A 20,939-nucleotide genomic window follows, 5' to 3' on the forward strand; every position below is an offset into this window, starting at 1 on the left:
ACATTATACCGCACAAATGGCTCTAAATTTAAATTTTGCGTAAATTTTGGGACACCCTGTATTATCTTTAACTGGATACCACGCATCCATCTGACTCCTACTAGATTAATCCTGTTGACCTTGGGTATGCAGTTTGATATTACTTCCTCCAGATACCATTTAAGTATCTCTTATGCACTGCAAACATCTTTCCCACGAAGATTTTACTCAATGGCACTGCTTCAAGCTTCCTCCTAAACTCCATTTCCATCATGCCACGTGATCTTTTCTTCTTTCAATCTATGTCTCCATAATTGAAGTCTACAATAATAATTATTCGACCCGCTGCAATCATTGTAAAATTTGTTGATGTATGTGTCCCATGCCATCCCTTGACCTTTTCCAGGCGTTTCAGGGAGTCGAATGGCCCAATTTCACACAAGACTCTTTCCAAAGGAAAAAAAACAGCCATTGCTAGCATACTCGTTTGGCTACAATTCATCTGCTATCGTCAACGGTATCCATCCTTTCTTCCATATCCTCCCTGTAAATACCTGATGCTTATTGTATTAGTATTTAGAAACAGCAGCATCCTCTTAAGCTCCTACCCCCAGTACATTGTGAATTGAGTAACCCATTTTATACTGTTGCTTTAAAGACTAAATTCCTATTTTTGATCATTCTTGCACTCATTACCACATGGTGCCTTATTTACCATATACTAACCTGTATCTGCCCTAAATTGCTTCAGTTTTTTCTGACTTTGAGTTTCTGCACTCTCAATAAATAAAGCTCACTCTCTCTAGACACCTAACTCTGAATCCATTTTAGTGCAGTCTGTGGGCATTATACAAATCCTTCCGTCGGTGAAGTTTAGAGAAAAACTCTACATTTCTTCTGCATAACATGCGGGTTGATTTATATATAAATCCTTCCGTCAGTAAAATTCGGATCATGTGCGTTTATCCGTACATTTCTTCCGCACGCCTTGTGTGTTAATTCATTAGCTCTCATCACCCTGCTTTTCCGTTCGCAGTATCATAACATGATGGCAGACTAACAAATTTCACGTTCTCATTCTTCTGTTTCGCATCTTTTAATAACTCTTTCATATTTTCCATCACAGAATACTTCTCATCTCTGAGGTCATCATCAGTGCCAGCCAAAACAATTAATTCTTTCACCTTACCTTTTCCCATCCTGACGGCACAATATTATTAACTTTCATACCAGGGCAGCAAGATTTTGATACTTTGATACTATTCTGGTCATCGTGCAAAAGTTTCTCATTAGCCTGTTTCTCTCCTTTACTGATACGATCTGCTTTCCTATCCCACGCATCTTTATCTTCTCAGCTTGGTTAATCTCTTGAAGATTGTATAATCCCAATTTTGCGCTTTGTCCTGTGATGATGGACTATATGTAAGCCCGCTATCGCCTTATTGAGATCATCTTCGTTCTCCTGACATTCCACCACCGCGCATTCCACAATAATTCTGATATTAACATTTTTCCATTTACCATTAATAATGTTTCCTCTACTATCACGTGTTTCATCTTGCCCATCCAACTGGCACTCACTTTCAAAACATTGCACTCACATACGCTCCTTCAAATGCTTGAGCGATGCATACATCTTCCCCCATCATTCTGGTAAACATCTCTGAACGGTCTAAACGCGCTATCATATCATCCCTTTTCCCTTTTCTTTCTATTCAAAACTAGGGATTCTCTGCTTTTCCTGGTTGCTCTCCTAGTTCATCTAATCTTGGTGAGTTTATAGATTAAACCGCCTCTGAATCTCGATGCCATTTGATCAGATCTTATACAATGAAACCGCTACCAATTTACCTCTCGTTCATCAATGTATTTCTTAGCACAGCAGTAACCCTCTCAGTTACCTTTACTACTTTTTACAATATATCCGTATTGCAAAAAGTGTAAAAGTTGTCTATATTGCATATTTCTTTTTGCAAATTCTTTTTCTATTCCAAACTAGGGATCCCCTCTTTTTCTGTAGATTAAGTATCCTAAAACTACAATTCAGTTGCCTTTTCCACTTTTTGCAATATGTCCTTCTAAATAAAATTAAATCCGCTAACACCTTTTATTCCCCTATAGGGAGTAAGTGAGGCAATTTTAGTCCTACCTAACTTTTGGAGACTGAGGGCTGGGGGTGTTAAATTTCCACTGGTAGCCACAGACAGGTGCTCCAAGATTAACACTAATTATAAATGACATCCAGTAAAGAGACGACTAACAAGTTCAGCCATCTCGTGGTCCCTAATCCTAACAGTATATTTGTTGCCTGAAATAGTGTCGGTTTAACGGTCGAGTTTCTTGAGTTTACGGAAGAAAAATCCAAGATTCAGGGAGAAAAAATCCGCTTGTCAGAGATTGACTATTTCGAGAAGTGGTCGAAGAAATGCTTAGAAAAGTTCCTTAGGTCGGCGACTAGAATTGACCTTAGGTCTTTTTTTTTAAGGCGACCTAGCGCTGTGGGTGCAAATGCCACTTCCACTGAGCTACAGAAGCTCATTGAATTCCAAAATTTTATCTCCCAAGATGCTGTACCCTATAAATTTCCTCTGCTATGCAATTTCGTGGTGCAAACACGAATTATTACATCTAATAATCTTCCTTAGTTTCACATCTTTCACAAACAACTGAATATTTTCCCTGAAGTACAGTGAAATATTGTTGCTATAAAGCGTAAAGAGTAATGGCCCAGAACGGAACTCTGTGGAATGACATTGGTACCTTTCCTTCCCTGATATTGACATCTATGAGATAGCCAATTTTCATCCGTTACTCTAGCCTAGGGTTGTCAGACATCCCGATTTTAAGCCTCAATCCCGATGTCCCAAATAGACTTTTCGGGAAGCATCAAAATATTGGAAAACTTTCAAAATCCGCTTTCGCCGAACTAAAGAAATTTTTAACGGTGTACAGAATTTGTTTGCAGTGTATTTGTGTATATTATTATTATTTAACCGTGCGCCTGTCTCGTTTCGTGATGTTGTGTGGAGGCGACGTGATCACGTACATTTAAACAGTACTGTTCGATCGCGAGCCAGGGTAGATGCATTTAGTTCCGTTGACCGTTGTAAGTTAAGTTATTACTATTTTAAAACTTGATAATTAGTAATTACTTGAATATATTCTTTGAAATTAACAATAACGTTTCTAATTACATTATTTATTTTTAGCCCTACTGAAAATGCCGAAGAGGCAATGCAAATTTTTACAAAAGTATAGTGAAAATTATGCTTTTATCAAAAGAGGCAGGACAGAATACGAAGGTTTTTGTAAACATTGTAACAGTTATTTAAGTATAAGTCACGGGGGAATTGCCGATATAAAAGACCATATAAAAAAAGAGAAACATCAATTCAACGTAGCAGCGTCTGAATATTTTCCTTGTTAGTACGAGTAAAACTATTACAAATTATTTGGTTCAGAAGAGGAAAAAATTATGGCAGCAGAATTGTTTCGCTTATCATGTGATTAAACAACATCAATCTTTTACGTCTACAGGCTGTCTCAAAAGGCTAATACCGAAAATTATTATTATTATTATTATTATTATTATTATTATTATTATTATTCCTGATACCTCCAAGAAGTCCGAAGACCCATCGCGGGAGGATACCTACAACTGTCTCAACCACTACACCGAACCACTACTACGAATCATCTCCATCAACGCCATCTACCGCCCAACAATTTTTGAATTAGCCTATTCAAAAATTGCCACACAGTATTCTTCAGCAAAAACGAAAACGAAGTTTAATTAATCGGAATCTTGCGCCTAATTCGATTAATATAATTTGTAACGAAATTGAAAATTATTCATTTTATTACATTAGCACCGATGCTAGTAATCACAAGGATCAAAACATTTTTCCAATCATGATTCAGTATTTTTCCAAGACTGTCATAAACTTAAGATTATTGAAATTGAGTAATTTAAAAGGGGGAGGAATCAGATATGGTGGCCAATTTTTGTGTTCAAACTATGAGGGATTTGAAAATCGACAGTAAAAAATGCATCGCATTCGGCGGCGACAATGCAAATGTTAATTTTGGGGACCGAGAAAGAAAAGGTACTAATAATGTGTACACTAAACTAAAAACAGAAACTGGAGCAGACATTGAAGGAACTGGATGTCCAGCCCACATATTACACAATACATTACAAACCGCTGCCGACCAATTATCTTGCGATGTTGATCAGATTATTTTAAAACTATTTAATTATTTTCCTATATACACTGTAAGAAGAGAAAGACTGAAAGATTTTTGCAATTTTGTGGATGTAGAATATAAAAAATTACAGTCACACTGTAAAACAAGATGGTTATCGCTGCTATCTGCTATCGAGTGAACTATAAAATTATTTCATGCTCTTAAATCTTTTTACTTGTGGGAGGAAAAAGCACCAAAGACTTTACTAGATTTTTCTAAAAACCCTCTTAGTGAAGCCTATCTTTGGTTCCTACATAGCCAATGTAGTAGTATTCATTTTCAAATATTAAAAATTGAAGGAAGAAAAAAGTCGATTACAGAAGTTTTAGAGGTTATAAAATCTAGTGTTCAAAACAGCAACAGAAAAGTTAAATAATAATTTTGACCATTTCAAGTTAAAACAATAATAAAAAAATATGAAGAAAGTGGATTAATTTAAAAAAAATAAATCAATGAATTTCACGAAGAAATAACAAAATTTTATGAAACAATAACTGAATATTTAAAACAGTGGACAATACCAGTGGAAAAATATTCAGTGTTTTCATGGATGATTTTAGAAAAAATTCCAAAGTGGGAAGACGTAGAAAAAAGTTTTGAATATTTGAAGACAAAAAATATTGATCTAAGTGACACATACTTATTTAATCAAATAACCACATTGGAAACTATATTAGGGGAAGAATTAAAATCTTCAGCGTGGAATAAAAAAAATAGCTTCAGAAAAATGGGCATTTATATTTTTAAAAATGGAAACGGAATTTCCGGAGCAATATAAAGATTTGTATAATATATGTGAATATGTTTTTTCTATACCTGGTCACAATGGTAACGTGGAAAGAATATCTTCCTTAATGGAAATCCAATGGATGGAGAATAGGCCTGTGTAGCTCAGTGGAAGTGGCGATTGGCTGCTTGAAGTTAGACCTAGGTTCTAGTCTAGTCGCTGACTGGAGGAACTTTTTCTAAGCTTAACTTCGACCGGTTCCCGAGTTAGTCGATCTCTGGCACAGGCAAGCGGGTTTTTCGTTCAGTAAACTCAAGAAAATCGACCGTAGTACCCACATTATTTCAGACAGTGACATATCTTGTTAGGGTTAGGTACCAAGAGATGGCAGCAATTGTTTACCAGCCTCTTCATCGGCGGCTGCTATAATTAGTGATAGACATGGGCCAGCTATCTCTGATTGGCTACCAGTGGAGATTGAACTGTCCACTCAGTCTCCAAAAGCTAGATAGGATATAAAGGCCTTGCCTACTCCCTATTAGGGAATAAAAGGCATTAGGTGATTTTTTTTTTTTTTTTGATGGAGAATAGAAATAGACTTTCAATAAATACTGTTGAAAGTATTCTTCAATGTCTCGAAAACTACGATTTTAATTGTCTTTAAATGCATGATTATTTACAGAATAACAAGGCTCTATTGAAAATGGCTAAATCTAGTGTTAACTTCAAAAAGAAAGAGTAATATTTTAATTAAAACAAAGGATAACTAATATTAGTTTTGTGATTTATAAATAGTTAAAATAAGCCCATGATATTATTTCTTATAGTTATAATTTAAAAAAATGTTTTTGTGATTTTCTTTTCTTTAAATTTTGTGTTTGTGTTATACTTGATTCGAGTATAAAGTCAAGTAACTTAAATATATAATATTTTATATTTATCACTGTGATTTTTTTAATTGAGTTGTAAGATCTTTATAAAACAAAGAATTCTTATATTTGTTACTGTGATTTTTTTAGTTGAATTGTAGAATATTTATTAAACAAAGAATGCTTTAGTTGTCTCTGTGATTTTTTTTCTAGTTGAGTTGTATTATCTTTATAAAATAAAGAATCTCGTGACTGTGACATTTGTAGAAAGAAGATGTGTAGTTTTTTTTTTTTTTTTTGGTTGTCAAAATTTCGTTGATCCGGTCCTGTGTCCCGGTTTGACAACCAAAAAATCTAACAAATCTAGCCTAGTATCTCAACATATACACTACGACTTAAATAACTTATCTTCTGGGAACCTATCAAATGCTTTTGCAAAATACAGAAAAATCACAATTATGCAACATCCACATAGTACTCTTTTATTATGAAAAGCAGATTACAGAAATGAGATCTGTTCCTTTTAACAAATCCGTGTTTAGATAATATTGTTCTTATGGCTAGAGGGACCAGAAAAAGGGATGATCCCTGGAAGTTAAAGAAAGGTGTGGTTAGTAGGGATTAGTTGCATTTTTTGTGGACTTTTCCATTCCATACTTAAGACTTTTTCATTAAACAGCTAATGCACTGGCAATGTTAGTTCCTAAGCACGTCCTCGTAAAACAAGTCTCATCCAGCCTAACCTACTTGTTCATCTCCACAGTACTTAGTATGATTAATATATCCACTTCATTCATTTCTATTTCAACCCAGGATTATTGTGGTTCTTGAGCTATAACTTCTAAGAGGCCCTCCTCTACTGAGTCACTTTTATATTATCTATACTGAAGCAGTTCTTTTGTAATAGGAACCGTAAGCAGTAGTTTGGCCAGCCTCTGCATAAATTTGGCCTTGTTTCAATCCTCCCCTCCACCAACAATAAAACCTTCTTCAGAATGAAATACAACAGTCGAGTTTTGATAGATACTCTACTGTGCTATCTGCATTGATCACTGGACCACGTGTTTCATCTAGCCGGGTCATTTGTCCATAATTATTCCTGAATCCTGCTTGCGACACAACGAAAGCATTCCTTGGGATTATTTCATAACTACAGGGCCAGTCTCTGCTCATACTGTAATTTTTGTCCCTTTATGTTGTTCGTGCGGCTTCTCTTTTGCTTCTGACTTTCTTTTTCATAACTTCATTTTTTATCAGCAATTCCTACTTAATTTCCTCAGTTATTTTACTACAGATGTGTTTATAATTCTCACTCCTGATATGCAATTTTCCACTGCTATTAAAAATGTCTCTTAATTAACTCCATGTACCAGCTTCTAGTTGGTTTGTGTGATAATTATAATCACCTGTCTTTGAACTCCACAAGATAGGTAATGTAATTTCATTTTCATGCCTATTCAATACCGAAAGTATCATATTATGTGTTGCTCTAACCAAATTGGAGACGAGAAAGGCATATCAGTAAGAATCAAGTCACCCGAAGATATGACCAAATTCAAAACTCTTAATCATCAGTTTCCTCTACTACATGCTGTATAAGACATATTTAACTCTTAGATATTCCAAAAACTGGATTCCTTTACTACCATATGCTACTTCCTCTGTCCAGTACCTATTATCATACCTGAAGTCCATAACGATACCCTCTCCATTTACAAAACCTATTTGACTAAACATTTCTTGGTGTTTACCCTCAATGTTACTTGTCATATAGCAACACTAAGCGAAATATCTGGGCCTATCCATCTCTCTAACTCCTTTTAACAGCAGAGAAATTAAGACCGCTATTTATGATAACATTCCAATGGGATGATGGCACAGTATCATAAGTAGTAGTCCATCACCCGGTTTCTGCATCCGATTTGTGTTAACAAAATACTTCTACTTTTGTCAGGACATCCTTTTCTGTCAGTTGTGACAATAACCTTTGAAAATACTGTCAATCAACGCCATTAGCCAATTTCTTAATTTTTGATACTACTAGCATTTTGACATAGAAGAAAGCAATGTATGGCAGCTCTTCATGTTTTTATGTCGCTCCCGTCCCAGAAAGATTATTTACAAACCTATTGCACATTTGTACCGTGGGTGGATTTTTTTCTTTTATCAATAATACAAATTATATATATATATATATATATATATATATATATATATATATATATGGATATTGTGACTGGTATTGACTCGGCTTGGAGACATTTTAAAAATTAATAATTGTACTGACTAAGAACACCGAGAAAGGTAAGAAAACTTTAAAATAACACGACTAGTTTCGTTGGAACGCCGACTTCTTCAGGTGTGTAAATAATAACAAAAAACTGGAAAATAACAAGGTAAAAAACATGGACCTCTCAAATTAACAAAATAGGAATAGCAAAAGTCAAATTTGAGCTGGTGTCCGCATGTCAGGACTAGCGTGAGTTGTGAGTGGCAACTGATTCGAGAGCGCTAGAACTCAATCACTGCGCTGTGGGCGTCAGGCAAACTATAGCTTAAATTGTTTATGTGTGATGGGTCCAGAATTGTTTCTTTTGATTCTACGATACGTCTCTCAAGTTCGTCACCGTATTTATGGATACTGGTCTTAAGATTCCAGTCTATCTGGTGTTGAAGCTCTTCTAGATTAGAGTTAGAGGAGAAAAGAACGTGACTGGAGTGTGCGCTTGCACGGGTTCTTTTGTAAGAGAAGTCATGCTGGTGTTCCTCAAGACGTAGTGAAAGAGACTTATCAGTCTGTCCATAATAAGGTTTACCGCAGTTGCAGACGACTTTATAAACTCATGGAAACTGAAGCTCTGATTGTGTTTTGGTTTGGGGCGACTCAGAAAAGAATGAAGCTTTGGTAGGGTGGTGAAGTAGGTTTTAATGTTGAATTTCTTCATTATTTTTTGCCAGTTTTGGAGATAGAGAGCTTATGAGTGGGAATTGGATGTGAGCATTAGGATTAACTCCAATCCTAAGTTATCTTCTTGTCGAGGTTGGATATGTGGGTGTAGATGTTTAGTGATGCTTCGAGAAGAATAGCCGTTGTTTAAGAATGTGCTTTTCATATGGTCGAGTCCTGTTCGAAGGTCTTCAACAGACCTTCAAACAGAACTCAACCATCTGAAAAGCACAATCTTAAACAACGGCTATTCTTCTCGAAGAAAAAAAATACCTTGACCGCAAGAAAGCAACACTGCTAAAATAAATGCAGCAAAATCTGTAAATTTAAGAATATGTTAACTTTGTATCATTATGTTTGAATAATAACTGGCAAAGTCCCAATTGAGTGGAAAGAGCGTAAAATTATTCCGCTACATAAGGGGGGCTCCAGGACTGAGGTAGCAAATTATAGACCAATCAGTATATCGGGAGTAGTGGTTAAGGATGTGGAGAAATTGATAAAAATTAGAATTCAGGACTGGGTGGACAGCAATATGATACTTTATAAGGGGCAACATGGTTTTGTGAAGGGTAGATCTTGTCTTAGCAATATGCTCACTTTCTAATAATGAAGTAACCACGTAGTTGGATAAAGGAAATCCTTTTTCAGTGATCTTCTTGGACTTTGCAAAGGCATTTGACAAGATTCCACATGGAATTCTGTTGCATAAATTGGAGCAAATGAGTATGGATCCGAGACTAGTGATTTGGATTAGAGGGTGGCTAATGGATAGATATCAAAGAGTAGTTTATGGTGGAGCGGAGTTCAGTAGAAGGCAGGTGACTAGTGGTGTGCCTCATGGCTCAGTGCTTGGTCCTCTGTTATTTAATTTGTACATCAATGATATTGAGAATAGTTTGAAAGGAGATATCAAATTGTTTGCTGATGATGCAAAACTGGGAAGAGCGATAGTTAATTCAGATGATGTGGATATCTTATAGGATGACTTAAATAGGCTGGTGGTTTGGGCTAAACTAAATGGCTACCAGTTTAATGTGGCCAAGTGTAAGGTGACGCACTTCAGAAGGATGAGATCACATGCTGTTTATTATATTGACGAAACTGAACTGTAGGAGGTTGATGAGGTTAGGGACTTGGAGTTATTGTGGACAGAGAACTTAAGTTTTGAGGGCATATTGCAAAGGTTGCCAAAACTTCACATCATATTACATGGTTATTGAGTAACACACTGACAAGCAGAGATAAGTGATTGTCTCACTTTATAAAGTATTAATAAGACCTTATTTGGACTATTGTGCACAGATCAGGTCACCTGGATTTCTTGATGTGGAAATGGTGGAGAGGATTCAGAGGTGGGTTACGAAAATTGTTGGAGGCCTGTGGGTTTCAAAAACTAGTTGATAGGCGTATGAGGGGTGATATGATAGAGGCATATAAATTATTAAAAGGGTTTTATAGGATTGATACTGATAACCTTTTTAAGACCAGTAAAGGGAGGGAGAGAACGAGGGGTCATGTCTGGAGATTGTGTAAGAGTGTGGTTAACAAGGGTGTTAGGACTAGATTTATTTTTTACTTGGAGGGTTGTAAATGGGTGGAATGTGTTGCCAGAAGTGGTTGTGAATGCTTCATCTGTGAATGAGTTTAAGGGGAAGTATGGCAGGCATTGTATGAATAACAGTATGTCAATGTTAAGTCTCCTGTGGTGAGTCTTTTGACCCCATGGAGGCACCTTACATAATAATAATAATAATAACAGTTTAATTTTGTCATTTTCGGCAGGGGAGGCTCGTGCGTAGTCACTGCCAAACTGCAGCACCCCTAATTTTTCTCGTTATATAAATATATTTATTAATTTATTTATATTTGCTTGAAATATTTAATTTTATCATCAACAATCCTATACAATTCTCTTATTTTGTATAAAAAATAATAAAAATCCATCTTGTAGCACCTAGGAGGGCGAAGGATACTAGCAGCACTGTGTTTACCATAGTGTCATATTGCTATGTGCAGAAGCATATGCATGTCAAAATGAGATGCGAGCTATTAGGTGGCACTGTCCGTCGCGCAGTTCCACTGTTGTTTATATGTAGTTTGCACCAGTAGTAGAGTGTTCGTAGTGCTTATCTTGTTTATGTCGTCTCTTTAAATATTTAGATATTACAATTAAAGGATTTAATTGTAATGTCCAAAAATTGTAAATCCATTCTTTTAATTACAATTAAATGAATGGATTTTATTTTAAAGTAATACTAAACTGCATAATTTAAAAAAAAAAATCAGCTAACACCTTTTTGTTCCCGTATAGGGAACAAAAAGGCGTTAGTACATATACCGTTTTTTTAGTACATATACTAAAGAAACGGCCTTTTTTAGCCCTATCCAACTTTTGGAGACTGAGTGGGCAGTTCAATCTCCACTGGTAGCCAATCAGAGATAGCTGGCCCAAGGCTATCACTAGTTAATCGGCATGCAGTGAAGGCGGCGGCTAGTAAGTGTTAGGGTGGTCCCTAACACAATATTTTTAATGTCTGAAAATAGTGTGGGTTCGACGGCCGATTTTCTTGAGTTTACGGGACGAAAAACCCGCTAGCCCGTGCCAGAGATCGACTAACTGTGGAACCGGTCAAGAAAAGGCTTAGAAAAAGTTCATCAAGTCGGCGACTAGATTCGAACGCCTTTCGTCGTGCGGTCAAGCGCTGTAGAGTGCAAACGCCACTTCTACTGAGCTACAGAGGCCCCTTGAAAATACAGTCTAATTTTATCGATAATAAACAATATTTTTTCATGAAACAAAACAAGAATATATTTTAAGTGATTTTAAATTATACCAAACTGCATAATTTTATCGATAATAAACTATATTTTTCCATGTTTATTTTTTTTTTTAAATTTTTACCATAATTTTGATATTTTATCCAAACACGTTAGCTGATTTTTTTTTTATCCAAACACGTATATGTATACATATTCAAACACGAAATATACATACACAGTGTACTTACAGTGTGTATGTATATTTCGAAAGTTGCAGCACCCGTACGATTTCATGCCACGAGCAGCCACCGTCATTTCCTCTATAACTGAAGTTAATGTCCGTTAGAAATAAGAAATGTAAAAAATGACAAATTAAATTTAAAAAGAAATTAAAAATTCAGTTTGGGCACTAAAGTAGATTAGGAAAAAAAAGAAGAGCAAATTAAGTAATTTTATTGGGAACGATATTGAAAGTTAACTGTCGCAACCCTAAATATAGTCTAAATCAAGGGTGTCCAACCAGCGACCCTGGACTGTTAGCAATGCGATCCCATTAGATCTTTAACTTTTAACATTATGTGATGCGAAAAATACGCCGTCTTTCTTTCCATTTTGATACAAATATTTGAGAACGGGTTTCAAGATTTCAGAAAAAATAATCAATTTTTGTATATTTGCGACTCCATTTTCAATTAATATAAATACATTACCTTCGAATTTTCAAATGAAATGTATAGAGGTGCAATCAGATATTCAACTGAAACAAAATTTTGATAATGCCTCTTAGGTAGATTTTCATAAGACATACCTTCCCAGAGAAAAATATCCTTCGCTTTACAATCACGCGGTATTCATGTCATCGCTTTTTGGTAATGCGTACATTTTTTAACAACTATTTTCAAGAATGAAGCATACGAAAAGTAAAGTTAGATCAAAAATTTATGACAGGAACCTTGAGAGCTCACTACGAATTACAACCACTTCCATCGAACCAGACACTGATGCATTGGATTCAAGTAAACAAGGCCAAATATCTCACTAGTTTTGTGTTTATGCTGACCTGTTTTTTAAATGTTATAATAAAAAAAAATTCTTAAAATAAAGGAAGTTTCGTACATTAACTATATTATATACAAGGGTGGTCTGAAAGGTTCTCGCCCTCGGCCATAGATGGCAACACTATCGGCAAGATTTTTTTCTAAGTTGGTACATCTGTCATAAGCATCCATGTGAAATTGCAAGTCATTCTATCAAGTAGTTTGTAAGTTCGTAAAAGTTTATGGGCACCCTTCTCATTCGATTTCGACAATTAAGAAATGGGCTGCCGAGTTTAAACGTGGCCGTACCAGCCTTTAAGTTGTTCCACGTGAAGGACGTCCAAAAAGTGTAACACCAGAAATCATTGATCAAATGCACACGATATGGTATTGGATGAGCGGCGAGTCAAAGAGCGTGAAATTGCTGCGACTATAGGCATTTCAAAAGAACGTGTAGGATATATTTTGCATGAATAATTGCAAATGAAAAAGCTTTGCGCAAAATGGGTGCCGCGCTTGCTCACAGCAGATCAAAAACGCACTCGCATGATAATCTCTGAACAGTGCTTGGAACGTTTTAACATAAATAAAACTGATTTTGTGCGTCGATTTATTAATATGGATGAGACATGGAGTCGCCGTTACACACTAGAATCCAAACAGTGGAGAGAAGCCGACTGTTCAGTGCCCAAGAAGACGAAGTCGGTTCAATCAGCAGGAAAGGATATGTCATCGGTGTTTTGGAATGCTAAAGGCATTTTGTTTATTCATTATCCTGAAAAGGGAAAACAATAACCGGGGAATATTCGGATCTTTTAACCGGACTAGACGGAAAAATTCGTGAGAAAAGACCCGGTTTACAAAAGAAAAAAAAACATCTTTCATCAGGACAGTGCACCTGCTCACAAAGGTGTTTTGGCAATGGAAAAATTAAGAGTTTTGCACGTGGCGCACTCAGGATTTAATCTTGGGGGGAGGGGGGCGAGTTGAGTAGACGATTTCAGAATAGATACTACGTATTAAATACAACCTATTACTGAGCATCTGTAGTAATCGCCAATACATGAAACCCGTGATCTCCTTTTGCCCGGCTCAGACAAACGAAGTATCGCTCGGTCCGCACGAGCACTACCTTGTTCGCCTTGTCTTCACAGGGTTCGTGACTCCCGAGAGCTATATGGTATTTCCACCTTATGTGACCGTTAATTCATAAGTAGTATAGAAATAGAAGACACCACATAACATTAAAAAAAATAATTTTAATTAGGAAAAGATTTTTGGAAACTTTTCTAGTTTTTTTTTCCTTTTTCTTTTTTTTTTGGGGGGGGGGAGCCCATCCCCCCTGGGTTCGCCACTGATCTGCACTATAAATTGTTGGAACATCCACCCTATTCCCCAGATTTGAATCCATCTGAACTTCTATTACTTCCCTAAATTAAAACTCTTCGCTAGTCAGCGTTTTTCTTCGAATCAAGAGGTGATTGCAGCTGTAGAGGGGCATTTTGCAGATCTTGCTGAAAACCACTACAGGGATTGGATAATGGCGCTGGAGCATCACGGGAATAAATATATTAGTCTTAAAGGAGATTATGTTGAAAAATAAAAAATAATTTTTAAATTATAAATTTCTTTTTTTTCATTGTTAGGCCGAGAACGTTTCAGACCACCCTCGTATTTTATATGCGGCCCAAAAAATTCCTCTTCACTCAACCCAGTCAAGCTAAAAATTTAGATACCCATGGTCTAACGTGTTTCAAATTTTCGCTTTTTTCTTTCTCATTCTTTTTTTTAAATTGCTTCGAAAACAATGGGCAGTTTACATGAAATGCAAAGCATACTAGTGATGGTGGTCGGCGGTAGATGGCGTTGGTGTAGTTGAAGTCAGTTGGTGGATTGAGTGGTGGAGACAGTTGTAAAGTGGGCCCTCCCTCGATGAGTCTTTGGACTCTCTGGAGGTGTGAAGTAATAACAATAATAATAATATAAAATTTTATATTTTTAAAAAACATCTTATATATATATATACACACACACACAAACCCACACAGTATATATATATATATATATATATATACAGGGTGTTCGGGATAAATTTGACATATTTATAATTAATTATATTTTTCCGTAAGTTACATGTATTAACACACACTTCTCTTCATTTAAAAGTTTGGACCCTTCTTCATTCATATACAAGATGTCAGAAAGGATGGATAGCTGGAACCCACCTGAATCATGGAAGAGAATAACTTGTATCATGATGATTCGTGCCCGCCATCAAAATAAGGATATTACGACTGCTGCCCAATGCTCCCTGAATACAGTAAAAACAATCAGGCATGAACTAGAGACTTGCAATGGTGACTACGAGGATGTAGCAAGAAGAAAGATCCCTAGCAGACGATCTGATTGCGTTCGTACAGCAGAATTCCTCGCAAATCTGCAGGAACAGGTGTTGAAGAACCCTGGCATTGGAATTCGGGCTTTGTTCGTGGAGTTGCTAACTGTAGTCAAGCCCTGGATAACAAGGGTAGCCAATGGTAGGCCGTATGTATGGCAGCAGGATTCGGCCCCTTGCCACACCTCTGGGAAAAGTCAAAAATGGTTGTCTGAAAATTTCTACGACTTCACCAGTCCAAATGTTTGGCCTCCAAACTCCCCAGACCTTAACCCCATGGATTATTTTGTATGGGGCGCAGTTGAAAAAGACACCAATCGCACTTCCAGTAATACAAAAGCCCAGTTAATGGATAAAATTAAAACAGTTTTTGCGGCCCTTCCCAGGGAGACTGTAGCATCAGCTTGTTCGAGGTTCCGAAGCAGAATTGAAGCTGTGATCGATGCTAATGGTGGTTATTTTGAGTAAATCTTGTTGATAGTATTGTAATTAACTCTGCCTGTAATGTTTTTTGTCAATTCATTAAATTTAATAGATACAAAGAAGATTTTCTTTTTCCTTACGAAACTGTCAAATTTATCCCGAACACCCTGTATATATATATATATGGCGAATAGGGTGGATGTTCCAGCAATTCATAGTGCAGATCAGTGGCAAACCCAGGGGGAAGGCTCCCCCCCCCAAAAAAGAAAAAAACACTATAAAATTTTCCAAAAATCCTTTCCTAATTAAAATTTTTTTAATGTTATGTAGTGTCTTCTATTTCTATACTACTTATAACAAGCAAGTAAGCTAAGTATGCGCCTTAAGTATTTTCAGGTCTGAGGCAACTCGCAGTAAAGGTGGCATTAGCTCTGATCTTTTGCCTTAGTATCCCATAATACAAAGCACATATCCTTACGCACATGTATAATGCTATATATTATGGGAAGAGTCACTATGCAGACTGGTTTTCCTGTTTAAGTGTGGGGTTACCTCTCCAAAAACTCGTGAGATCCCCCAACAATCAGCGACCCGAAGGATCGAAAGTCAGCGTTGTTTCCCCCTGACTAACAGGCTCACCTGTCACTGAGATTGCTGAGCATTTGGCTATACCCAGTGGCAGGCTCACCCCCACCACTGAGCAGATCCGCTCATATTTCATCTGAGGGGAAACAGCAACAGCCCGTACCTCAGTTAGAGCTTCATTGGCTACAGCAATGCCATCCATCACCCAAGCTTCCAGCTTGTTTCGACACTAAGGGTCTCGTCAGTGGGAACCAGATCCAAAGGTGGTGATACCAAGGTTGAAGTAATGCAGAACTTGTATTTACCTATACGAGTTGCCACAAGGTGCTTTGACCTTATTGAATAAAAATCTCCTGAGAGAAAGATGTAGAAAGTTTTTTTACCTTTTTTAATAATAATGACCGGAAACGCCACCCGAAAGTGATAGGTGGCGCTGTTCGCCAGCGCTCCAGGTGAGCAATTGGGGCTTCATCATTCAAGCTTTCGACGTCGTACGAAGAACATGTGTCGTTTTACGAACGCTGAGATGGCAGACATGCATCTCGTTTACGAGTTTGCTGACGGTAATGGACGAGCCGCTGTACGAATGTATCGCGTAAGGTGCCCTAAAAGACGTGTACCGCATAACCATATGTTTGTGCATTTGCATCAGAATTTGTTTGACTATGGATCATTCAGGGTTCGCAGGCATGATAGCGGGCGGCCACGATCGACGCGAAATCCCGCCATGGAAGGTGTTGCATGCGATGAACAATAATCCAGAGACGAGCACACGTGCCATTGCCTCTGCTATAGGAGTATCTCAATCCAGTGTATTGTGCGTTTTGCACTCTTGAGTCCTTACATCCATTTCATCTGCAATGGATCCAGTTACTGATGGCCGAAGATTATCCTCGACGTGTGGAATTCGCGCAGCGGTTTCAGCAGAAGTGCCATAGACCAGGATTTTCCAACTTGTGTTTTGTTCACAGATGAAGCTTCATTTATCTGCAAAGGGGTCTTCAATCACCACAATGCTGATGTGTGAACCCATGAGAACCCACACGCTGTGCAATCACATGCTGCACAACAACAACGCTTCGCCATTAATGTATGGGGAGATATCGTCGCTGAATGTTTAGTCGGCCCATACCTGTTACCACCCCGACTGGACTCCCAGAAGTATCAGACCTTTTTGGAAAAAGTTCTGCCGGATTTACTGAACAATGTTCCAATGATTGTGCGTTGGCAGATGTGGTTCCAACACGACAGGGCTTCAGCCCATTTTGACATTTCTGTACGTCAGTATTTGGACAGGTCCTTTGGGGCTCGATGGATTGGGCATGGTGGACCCGTCGCATGGCCCCATGCTCACCTGATTTATCGAGCATTGATTTCTTTCTGTGGGGGACCTTTAAAGCCATGGTGTACAAAACGCCTGTTGCCTCTGACATGGACCTCGTGACAAGAATTGCCATCACCGCTGCTAATATCCGGAAACTCCAGGTATTTTCGAAAATGTACCAATGGTAGTAACTTTGAACACCTGATGTGAAACCATATTATGTATCCAACTACTATTGAACTGTTCAATTACGCCTAATAAAGCTTTTTACACTACTTACTGCCTTGTGTTATTTCAGTGTCTGTGTCCCTGTTAGTACCTTCCTGTGGCATTTCCGGTAATGCTTTCCTATGTGAATATGGAATTTTGAACCACCCTCTGTGTGTGTATAATATATGGCATGTTTATTTTGGATTTCTGTGTATGTTATGGAACCAACTTCAAGTTTTTAAGTCCGTTTATTTTTAAAATGTTTCATCAAAAATGTCGACATTTCTGATTTCTATTTCTGATAAATCAGAAATTATCGATTAAAATGTGGTTGTTTCTAATGAAACTAAAATAATTTAGATTATCTTGTTTTGGGCATAAGAAATAATCGCTTTCGCATTCATTCATTATCTTCACATTCAACTGAGCAGACAGAAACGGGGCATTGATATACCAGCAAAAGTCGGAAATTAACAGCTGTGTGGGTTTACACACAGGAATATCGTTGTGAAATTAATTGAATTGCTTCATTAATGTAGCATGTATACGATACATACCTATTTATCATTGATGTTGATAGGGAAAGATATGTTGAAGATATTTTTGTAGAATCAAATTACTGCGTTTGTTCAAACTTCGAACAAACGATACTGCATCAACATTTATACTCAGTGGTAATGACGGCGACAGGGAATGGTTAATCACATTCACAATTGAAGTGTCAAACGATTGTGAAGTGGTTTGTGAAAATAGGTCCTTTCATTTGTTTACATTTTTGTAATTCGGCCTGTAACGTATTTTTTTAAACTTCTCCCAATCACCGTGCACTTTCCTTTTTGACTTCTTTATGGCTATATTATTATTAATATAATCATAGTAATACTATATAATAGTTATTACTATTATTACATGACACCTCCAGGGAGTCCACAGACTCTGAGGGAGGACATCTGCTCCACTGCTCTGTCTCCATCACCTACTTCATCTACAATGAATTGCATTTACACCAATGTCATCTATCACAGATCACTACCACTAGTATTTTCACAGACAATCAAAAAACATCTATGCCCATGGCGGGATTCGAACCCACAGCCCTTTGACTGGAGAGCGGATACGCTAACCACTCGGCCAGCCAGGCTGGCAATAGTTATTTCTATTATTTAATTTAACAGCCAACATAGATGGAAACACTGAATAGCTGAACATCTAATTATTATTATTATTATTATTAATATCAACACCCGACCTCCATGGAGTCAGATACTCACTATTGCATACAATGCTTATCCAACAGTGTTTTAAACTGATTCAATGTGTCCACATCCACAAGACACTCAGGCAATGCATTTCACTCACCAACTACCCTCCATGCAAAGAACCTGCTTCTCACTCCTTTGCTCACACCCCCCCTTATACAGTTTCCAGCAATGGCCACTTGTTCTACTCCCCTCTCCCATTCTATGAAAAATCTCTTACATGTCTACCTGATAACAACCCGACCAGTTTATATGTCTCAATCATATCTCCCCTCTTCCTCCTATTCATGAGGCTCTGCAACTTACATATTTGTATTGTGTTGGAAAGAGTACAGAGAAGATTCACAAAGACCACCTTTGTGAATCTTCTCTGTACCCTTTCCAACATATGCTCGTCACCATGAAAACCCGGCGACTAAATCTGTGCACACAATAATCCATATGAGGCCTGATCAAGGCCTTATACAATGGAATCATAACCTCTCTATTTCTGCATGTCAGGGTTCTCCACATCATTGCCATTATTTGATGCGATGTCTTCACAACTTGTGCAATGTCAAAATCTCAAAACCTTACACTTGGCAACACTGAACTGACAGTTCCATTTACCTGCCCATTCATGCAATCCTCTTGTAAGGCATTAACATCAGCCTGACTGTGCATTGCTCTCCCCAGTTTTGCATCATCTGCAAACAGCTGGATATCACTAGATAAACCCAACCCAATATCATTAACACCCAAAACTGACCCCTGTAGCACACCACTGGTGACCTTTCTCTTTCGAGATACTGCACCCCCATATACAACTTTCTGATACCTATCTGACAGCCAGTCACTGATCTAACGCAGTCATTGAAAAGCATTTGCAAAATCCAAGTACACCACTGTATATGCATCTCCTTTGTCCAAGGTATTTGTCACCTTGTTATGGTACATAAGTTAGTGAAACATGATCTTCCCTTAACAAACCCGTGCTGATAACCACAGAGAATACTGCTGTTATCAACCCATTTCTGTATCCTACTTCTCACCAATCTCTCCAGGACCTTCACCACCACTCCAGATATACAGATCGGTCTATAATTTGAAGCTACAACCTTATCACCACCTTTATGAAGTGGAACAATTTTACCGTCCTTCCACTCCCTTGGAACCTGTGCTGTTGCAAAACTCTTGTTAAACAGGCATGCCAATGCTACTGCCAGTTCCCTGGAACATTCTCCTAAGGTGCGTGGTGATATTTCATCAAATCCTATCACCTTATTAACATCAAGGAGTTGACAGACTCATCGAGGGAGGCCCTAACATCATGTCAAGAACAACTATTCGACATTCACACAGTATGTATCATACCTTGCCTTGAACTCATGCACGGTCATAGCACCCACAACAGACTCTGGCAGCTTATTCCACTCATTCACCACTCTCCAAGTAAAAAACCTAGCTCTAACACCCCTGCTAACCACATTTTTGCCCAGCTTCCATATATGGCCCCTAGTCCTCCCACCACCAGTCCTGTTAACAAAAATATCTTCTGGATTAATCTTATAGAAACCCTTCAGTAATTTGAATGTCTCAATCATATTTCCTCAAATACCTCCTGCTCACTCACAAGTAAGCTATCCTCTCCTATATCCTCTACACTTAAGTTCCTCATGATTCCACCCTGATCACGATGAAACACACTTATAAATTGATCACTGAATACCTCAACAATGCTAATATGCTGTGAATACGAGAATGTTACAGAAACAAAAAGAAATTAATCGAACTGAGAACAGAAAAAATAAATAAAATAAATAAATAAAAGCAACAGGTCCAAAGCCAAAAAAAAAAAAAAAAAAAAAAAGAAAATTCTAGGAATAGACTAGAGAAACAGTAAGTAGATTATTATATTTTTTTTTACAGTGATTCTATGATACAGAGAGGGGAAGTGCTTCACAAAAGTGCTAGAAAATTTGGTTTCCTTGGTGTGAAAATTAATAATACTAGTAAAGCTGCCTGCAAGCAGAAAGGGAAGGTTAAATAATTGATTGCTTTAGTTGGAACCAATGACCTGAGAGGTGAGAAGTATTGCATGAGGGAAGATGTGCAAGAGTTATTGCAAGTGAAAAAGAAGAGCGAGAGGGTGAACGTTTCAAGTCTGCTGCCACGCTATGATAGAGTCAAACTG

This window comes from Typopeltis vanoorti, chromosome 14, assembly GCF_054136105.1.
Source record: "Typopeltis vanoorti isolate ZY-2024b chromosome 14, IOZ_Tvanoo_1.0, whole genome shotgun sequence".
Lineage (NCBI taxonomy): Eukaryota > Metazoa > Arthropoda > Arachnida > Uropygi > Thelyphonidae > Typopeltis > Typopeltis vanoorti.